This window comes from Mandrillus leucophaeus, unplaced genomic scaffold (assembly GCF_000951045.1).
Source record: "Mandrillus leucophaeus isolate KB7577 unplaced genomic scaffold, Mleu.le_1.0 Scaffold115, whole genome shotgun sequence".
NCBI lineage: Eukaryota > Metazoa > Chordata > Mammalia > Primates > Cercopithecidae > Mandrillus > Mandrillus leucophaeus.
In genome coordinates, this window is record NW_012099765.1 from 4,486,810 (window position 1) to 4,496,144 (window position 9,335).

Consider the following 9,335-nt stretch of genomic DNA (forward strand, 5'->3'; position numbering starts at 1 on the left):
TAATCCCAGCTACTTGGGAGGCTGAGGCGGGAGAATTGCTTGAACCTCTGAGGCGGAGGTTGAGGTGAGCCAAGGCTGCACCATTGCAACAAGAGTGAAATTCCGTCTCAAAAAAAAAAAAAAGAAAAAAGAAAAGCAAAACAAAACAAACAAACTTCTTTGGAGAAATGTATAGAATCAAAATGTTTTCCATTCTTCAATACAATACTTTGGACTTACAGTCCCTGATGAAGGTGGACATTCAACTTCCTAATTGTTCCACTTTGTCAGGGTGACTTTGTTGCGATATTATATTTTAATATTTTCACTTGGTAAATCACAGGAAAATTAGATTGTCTTCTACTATGAAACTTGAGAAAAGCTAAGTTTTGCAAACAAGCTCCTGACCATATAGCAGTAGCCAGAACAATGAACAGGACATAAACAATAAAGAATCTGTGACCAACAGGAAGATATGGAGATTTGCACACTTTTAAAACCTTACGTGATTAATATTAGATTCAATCTTTACGTTTATTTTTGTAACATTTTGTTCCATAAAAAATATCAAGCATGTGTTTGCTGGGAGAAGGAAGAGTTCATTATTCTTATGGTTTGTTTCATTACAGTTCGAAAAGCCAAGGATGGGGAAATCAACATTGGTAAAAGCAATTAGTGATGTGGGTTGAGGTGGCAAAATTACATCCTATCCCTTGACATCAAGAATAAATACAAATCATTATCATATATATAAGTGTGCCTGTGTCACTTAAAAAATTATGATTGCTTCAAGATAGTTTAAACATTATCATCTAATAAAAGCATATTGAGAAATTACATAATTTGACTAAAATAGATAACTATACTAAGCAACCTAAACTTAAAATTATACATATATTTACATATATGTTTTATATTATAAAATATAACATACTATATATACACACATGAAAACATATGTAGATAGATAGATAGATAGATAGATAGATAGATAGATAATTATTTAAATATGTTGATAGGCCAGGTAAGGTGGCTCATGCCTGTAATTCCAGAACTTTGGGAGGCAGAGATGGGCAGATCACTTGAGGTCAGAAGTTCAAGACCAGCCTGGCCAACCTGGTGAAATCCCGCCTCTACTAAAAATACAAAAATTAGTTGGGCCTGGTGGCTCACACCTGTAATCCCTGCTACTTGGGAGGCTGAAGCAGGAGAATCGCTGAGCCTGGGAAGCGGAGGTTGCAGTGAGCCAAGATCATGCCACTGCACTCCAGCCTGAGTGAAAGAGTGAGACATCGTCTCAAAGTAAATATATATATGTTGATGGTTGGGTAAATGGGTATTTAGAATGACAGAATTTCATCAGCATCTTTTCCAATTTCACTTAGGCTTCTGAAAAGCCCTGCTCGGTCAGAATGACTGAAACAAAGAGATGGCCATTTGAAAGTTACATAATATATTTTCAACACATCCCCTGACTAACACTATGAAAAGTACATCCATTCTAGAGTCAGACAGACCACAGACCTAAGTTACAATTCTGGATTTACTCATCACTTTCTCTGTGTTTTTAAATGAGTTATGCAACTTCTCTTCAGTAAACTAAGAATAAATATACCTATGTTATGAGACTAAGATTATCTATAAAGGGAAACCTCAGTCCTCATTTGAACTAAAATCAGGTTCAAAGGCAAAGTGTAAGTAATAAGAGGGGACTTGCAATAGTGAGCAAGTTCCACCAATATAGTAAGCATTCCAGGATTTTGCAGCAGCAGAGAGCATGATTCTAACATTTCAATGAGAATTTATTTGGCATAAACGCAGTTAGAATTAAGTTGAACGTTGAAGTAAGAATAGTAATTAAAATAATAGAAGAAAATAAGGCAAAAGGAAAAGATGTAAACAGGTATAGAGTTTTATACATTGCAAAGGGTCACCAAAATTCCTGCGGACCAGTTGCTTAATATGAATAGGGAAGCCAGAAGCAGGAGTATTTTGCCACTTGGAAAGTACGTGTCCGTGAAAAGTGGAGAGCTTATTGTTACCCTGTGTGAAGGAAATTGTAGGCTATGAGACATTTTAATTTTTCTAGACTATCTGAAAGTCCAATTTTCAAAAAAAATCTGATTTTTAAATAAATTTACATTGTTAAAGCTTTCTGGGACCAAACAAATTGTGTGGACTCCTGGATGGTGGCCGCTCTACTGTACTGTGAGTGAGAACATGTATAGCTGGCAATAAGTATGATGGCAAGTGGAGTGGAGTGGAGTGGGCTTTACACTCTTCAGCAGGGGAGCCCTGGAAATTCTACAACCTCACCTCCTACCAGTATTCCTCTCACTCACTCGCTTCCAGCCATGCAGTCTCTGAATAAGCCAATCCCACTTCCAATTTAGGGAAATTTGCACTTAGTATTCTTCTTGCCTGAGATGTTCTGCTTCACATATTTTCATGTCTAATGCTGTCTCCTTCAGGTTCAGATGTCACCTTCTCAACAAGGCCCACCCTGACCATTGTGTAAACTTGCAACTCCCTTCCCCTCCCTGTTTTAGCAGGATAACCCCTGTCTTTTTCCGAGAGTACCATCATTCTCTGCTATAGAATTTACTCCCTTATCACAATTTCTTCTTATTATCACCCTCTCCCTACTGGAATATTAGTTCTAGGGTGGTAGGCGTCTTTGTTTTATTTACTAATATACTTAGAACTAAGCCTGATATGTTGCACACACTCAAAATATTTGCTGCATAAAGAAATGAGTGAAGCAAGGAATGAATTAAATTGTTATTTAAAGACCATAGTAAAAATGTGGACACATATTTTTGAAGTACAAGACTGAACTAAATTAATCAGAGACAAGAGGACTTTAACATTTGGAATTGGAGGCACCAGCATAGCAAGAATTGGGAAAGGCTTATGAAATTGTAAAGGTGTTTTGGGGTCGTGGTTAAACAGTAATATGTCTATGCTAAAACTTAAAGAGTATTTGCTAATTAACCTCACATGGAACAAAAACTCCACATTGCTGACATCTCAAAAGAAATATTAGTCTGACTTAGGCCACTGATCCATGTTACTCAGTGTTGTTTTTCTGACAATAGCAATAAAGATAATTATATTTGAATATTAATGGTTGTTTTGCAAAGCATTGTTCTGACAGAGTAGTCACTTATATTGAAATTAACATTTCCAGTGTACACACGTTAACCTTGTCCTCAGTCAATCAGCTAACTTAAATTAAGTGCCTATTAGAGCTCCATTTAACTAGAGATCAGACTAGCCTTGGCATGGGTGTTGTCCCTGGGGTGTTTAAAGAGAGCCAAGCTTCCGCTCAACAGGTGGCCCTCCTCTTTGAACTTCTAGTGAGAGCTCCAGTGAATATGTGGAGATATATTCCATGGGCATTTTAATGTAGCAGGACAGAGTGTGGACGTTGGAGACTAATAAACTAGATTTAAGATGGTTCTTCCATGTCCATTAGCCCTGTGGACTCCTAGACAGTTCACAATAAACCTCAGCATCCTTACCTATAAAATAGATAATAGGAACATCTACTGCATAAGATTCCTGTGACTATAGCATGAGCTATTATATACAAAATTCCTTATCACGCTATTCTCTTGGTAGTATTCTGTTTTGTTTTGTTTTGTTTTGTTTTGAGATGGAGTCTCAATCTGTCACCCAGGCTGGAGTACAATGGCATGATCTTGGCTCACTGCAACCTCTGTCTCTCAGGTTCTAACAGTTCTCTGCCTCAGCCTCCCAAGTAGCTGGGATTACAGTTGCCTACCACCATGCCCAGCTAATATTTGTATTTTTAGTAGAGACGGGGTTTCACCATCTTGGCCAGATTGGTCTTGAATTCCTGACCTCGTGATCCACCTACCTCAACCTCCCAAAGTGCTGGGATTACAGGTGTGAGTCACCGTGCCCAGTCGGTAGTATTCTTAAGAATGTTATCTCTACCCTCTCCATTAATAGGTTATATTTATGACTTTTAAAAGTAGATGTCATATTTGTTTGACAATTGTAATCGTGGTGATGGTAGTTTGACAAGTAGCACAGTTATTCTGTTTCAGTAGGATGTAATCTCATATCTTAACCGAAATATAATGTGGCTAGGAATTTTACAATGTTCAAAATACTTCAGAAGTCCACAATATTCAGTTCAACAGAATAATTTCTCATTTTCTCCAATCAGCATCCTAGGAGTTTTAGTTATTCACGTAGATCAACATATCCACGACTTAAGCTGTGAGCCTTTAGGAACTTCAATGGCCCAAAGCTAATAGGTGAAAAGATATATACCTAATGTTTTAAGGAATTTTCAACTCTTGATATCTTATTTTGCAAAAGAGCTTTGCAGCAATAATTTATCAGGCAGCCTCTCTGTTCATCTCGGAGTATTCTCTAGAATGATTCTTATGTTTATTTTACATTTCCCTTCCCTGCAAGAAGACAACTTCAGGTAAGGAGAATTGAGAGTTAATAAGATGCATGCCACTGTTAGCAATAGTCTATTTGATGTCTATTTCCAAAAGAAAAATGCAAAGTGGAGTGTGTAATCCCTTAACGTAAGATACTCCCGTGCATCCCAATGCTTTCTTCTGAATCCTGATGCCAGAGCTGCAAGGAGCATACACTCTCAGGGTACAGAAAATGAAGACCTCTCTGCTTGAAAGTTTAAATGCCCTGCTCAGCAGGAAGTCTAGAAAGATTTGTTCAACTGAAATGAGCTTATAATCAGGCTTTCATCCAAAGATAAGGAAAGACAACATCCAGTAGTTTTATGATGCACTCTTACCAGGAAAACACAAATAGTTTTGTCCATGTTGTGCAACGTTGACTCCTGTACAGCATATTTCAAACTGCAATCATGAAAATGTTCCATTTTGGAATAAGAAGAAAAAGCCACCCATGAGACTTGATACAGTACCTTTATTTTTTAGCAATGAACAAAAAATACAGATTGTTAGTGTCGGCCATTCTCTTTTATTTTTTCATTTTCTTTTTGTGATATAGAGGTGTTCCTAAGACTTGCAATTATTTAAATAAAATTATTGTAGCATTTTTAGGGGTCATGGGTACATTTATTCTGCAAAGTTAGCTGGCTGAAAGACAGATTAACTGCTAATCGGCGCTTAATGAGGGCTTTGCAGCGCCATGTTTGAGCGCTTGTCAGTATGAGAATATCGATGAGCAAAGCCACCTTTTGGACTTACTGTTGGTAAACTGGGTTGACTTCTGAGGTGGATAAAATGCATGGCTAGATATTCTGTCCACTGTGCTGTTGGCAGGCTGTTGTTTATCACCAGGTTTCAGTGTTCTTAATGAACTGTTAATAAGCTGTCAATTATAGTGTTTATGCAAATTAGGGAAAGAGACATTGAAGGATTGATGTGCCTAGAGTTAAAAATGCCTCCTTGATACATTACAAAGTAAATAATTCCCCTTTTAATAATTGTTCTTAAATGTTTGCTCTTCTTCCCCACTGAACCATTTCCCATGTTGTGCACCCTGGAAAACAATAGCCCAGGTCTTCTTTAAGCATTATACTGAGAAAACAAGACACATCTATCTCTAGGATGTACTTTGCTTTATGTTATCAATTCTGGAATCATTTTTATTCACCCTCACCCATAAATGAAGTTCAATATCAAGTGTTCTGAAATTCATAGGTAACTATTTTATGATTCTCAGGTGGGGCATCCATTTTCACCTTTCTTCCCGCCAGAGACCATAGACCACGGCGAAGCAACCTCCTCAACCCCTAAATGTCCTGCGCTAATGTTAGCTGTCCCAAATCCCATGTACTTTGTAGTGCCCCAGATTATCTCTTTAGTACAAATCCTTTGTGTGGTTATAAATTGTCAACTGAAAATATTTCTTTTAAAAATCTGCTTCTCTGCCTCTGTCCCAGCAGAAATATCTGTCTTTGGCACCAAATCCACTAATTTTCTATTATGGGTTTTTGTTTTTTTTATTTCACATGCCCTTGAATGTGTTGACCTATCACGCCCCACCCTACGTCCTTCAAGGACCTATACAATTGTCTTGTTCTCTCAGTCATTCTTCCGGCCCGCTTCCCTAGGCAGAATAAATCAGTTCCTTTCTGCAGCAGCCCCAGAGTACTTTAAATAAGTTAAATATATTCCAGCACCCCCCAGCCCTATTCTGCACACACACACACATATTCAGAAATTGTGAGGTTTTTCAGGGCTTGGCCTGCTATTTATTCATCTTCAGAAATCATATCAATGTTAGAAAATAGCCACCTCAAGACACTCTGGAAGAAACTCTGCTCAGATTTCCATTTTATAATAAAACTAAGGTTATTAAATGGTTCCCAATATTTAAAAGGATAATAATTTCGCTGCAATCTCATCACTTTTATTTTTAATTGTTGTGATCAGAATTCTATCCAGATAGTTATTATGGGAGAACAATTCCTGAAGAATGCTTAACCTCTCAATACAATTAAAGTAGACATCTTTTAAAGGCTCTTAATATTCCCCCCAGAAATGTAAAATTACATCTTGTTTTGTTTTGTGAAAGTCATGTTTTGATTATATGAAATTGGTATTTTACGTAAAAAAAAAAATCTTCTGTTCAGCTTGGAGCATGAAGGTTTGTGCACTTGTTAGCACATTACTTATTCCAAAATCATTGAAAATATTATTCTTGCAGGTTTGGGGTTTTTTCTAACCTCATTCGCTCAGCTCTGGGAGTTATAATGTTTCATAAAGGAAGTATCATAATCTACAGCAAAAATCGTGCATCCATATCAGTTGAAATGATGGATTAAGCTGTTTTATTATAAGTATATCACAAATGCAATAAATATTTGCCAATGAAATGCAGTTATCATAAGGTTTTGCACAGTGCAATTTCATGTTAATGTCCAAGTGGAATATAGATGGCTTTATATGTTTGGTTATAGTACCTGCTTTGCAGTTTGAAAAATTTATTTGTAAGTGTTGAAAATGTAAATATGAGAGTTCCAAGTATCTATGAGTTATTTCTAAATACCACTTAACTCCTCCCAAGACAGATGAGGGTAGTATAAAACTGCAATTCTCGTGACTGATAAATCAAAGGAAATAATCCAATAAACTGGAAGAAAAATTGCGAATTGGTCTTCTGAGAGGCAAGAGAGCATGCTGGTAAGAGCTTGAACTCTGAGGTCAACAAGTGTCTGGACCTTCTGGCACCTTGGTCTGTAAGTGTGGAGATAACACCCAGCTCCCAGGATGGCCTTGGGGATTAAATGAGTTTGTGATAACAAATAGCACTCAGTGAGGGCTTACTACATGCCAGGTACTATCTAAATGCATATTTCAATTTCTAAATTTTAATCTCTCTCTTTAATCAAACACACAGCTTTTGATATTTGATATGCATTCTTGTATTTTCCTCTTAGATGCTTTTCAATTATCTTCCCGAGAATTTGTGCATTTTATGTAGAAATAAGATAAAATACACAAGATATAATATCCTACTGGTCCTTAATTCTACAGTTTAATAACTGTATGAACAGGGGAAATTACTTAATTGCTCTGTGTCTCAGTTTCTTCAGCTCTAAAATAACAATGCTGATGATAATGATGATGATGATGAAGATGATGACACCTATTTCATAGGGCTGTTGTGAAAATTGAGATTATCCCTGTTAAGTATTTAGCAGAGTGCCTGACAGTGAGTGCTCAATCACTTATTATTATTGCTGGTAGTACTGTCTTTAGCATTACTTTTGCTGTTATTCATTATAGTGTGATTTATTTTTAAATTAGGGTCAATTGAAGGAACTGGGAATATTTTGTGAGTAAGGGTTTTTGTGTATATCACATTCATTCTTCTCATATCCTGCCACCTTCCTCATTGTTGTTATTGGGAATGAAATCGGCTTTAAAATAAACCTAAGAACCAGGACTCCCTTGGATCTGACACTGACCCCAGACACCAAGCCACAGAGGAGCATGCTGCAGTCAATCTCTCTTTGAAATTCTAATTAAAAATAAATTTTAAAAGTTTTTTAAATGTATATTTTTCTTGAATTCTAATATGAGTCATGCAGTATAAAATGGCACTGTAACATCTCTTCAAATATGTGCACTTCTATTCACAATAGTATTTTAAAAAATAGTCTTAAAAAAGTTTTATTAAAAAATACCTTGCCAGGAGTGATAGTGCATGCATATAGTCCCAGCTGTTCAGGAGGCTGCCCCTCTCGGGTTTGTTTTCTCTAAAATAAACCTGTCCTTGGTTGTCAAGCCACCTTTCATGTTTCTTTCCTCTTTCTTTAATTCTTACAGAGGTGGGAGGATTGCTTGAGCCCAAGTGTTTGAGACCAACCTGGGCAATGTAGTGACACCTTGCCTTTAAAAAAAACAAACTAGATTTAAGCATTTTGTTAATGCTTCCATTTCACTGCTTCTTTCTTAACTGTTTTGGTGTGATTGGGATCCATTTTGTAGTTCACTAATTTGGTAATTAACTGAACCGATCTGTCAGATCTATCCAAATGTGGGCAGTTGATAAAATTTGAGCTATTTCTTCATCATACCTGTGTTTACTTTGAGTGTTTATCAGTGAATGTTTATCAAGAATTTGGAAGGCTAGCAGCAAGGTGAATTCTAGAAGAAAAAAAAATCAACAACATATGCTGTACATTTTTTTTTCAATACAAAATTGATCATCTCAAACATTATTTTCACTACAAAAACCTCCATGAGTCACATAAATAGCTTGTCCTTTCAAGATCCTAGAATAAAAACTACAAGGACAGATGTGCTCTAGATGTCATTTCCCAGCTGGGGCACTGTGAGCAACATGGCAGTGGTGAAAGAACAACATGTGGTCAGGATGCCTTCGTGTGTTCAGTTTTTATTTTCAAAGAAAAAGAAAAAGAAAAGGATGAAAGAAATGGGGAAGGAAGAGAGGGAGGGAGAAAGAAAGAGAAAGAAAAAGAGAAAGACAAAACAACCAAAAGAAACAGAAGGGCCGGGCACGGTGGCTCACGGCTGTAATCCCAACACTTTGAGAGGCCGAGGTAGTGGATCACCTGAGGTCAGGGGTTCAAGACCAGCCTGGCCAACATGGTGAAACCCCATCTCTACTAATAATACAAAAATTAGCTGGGTGTAATGGTGGGCACCTGTAATTCCAGCTACTTGGGAGGCTGAGGCAGCAGAATTGTTTGAACCCAGGAGGTGGATATTCCAGTGAGCCAAGATCACACCACTGCACTCTGGCCTGGGTGTCAAGAGTGAAACATCTCAGGGAAAAAAAAGGAAGGGAGGAAGGGAGGAAGGGAGAGAGGGAGGGAGGGAGGGAAAGGAAGGAAGGAAGGAAGGAAGGAA

General features: G+C 37.3%; 1 protein-coding gene across 3 annotated transcripts in view; it reads left to right on the plus strand.

Annotated features, from left to right (window-relative positions):
• The window catches only part of TENM2 (teneurin transmembrane protein 2), a 998,748-nt gene that overhangs the window by 124,211 nt on the left and 865,202 nt on the right, over positions 1–9,335 (plus strand). The gene's annotated exons all lie outside the window — the stretch shown is intronic.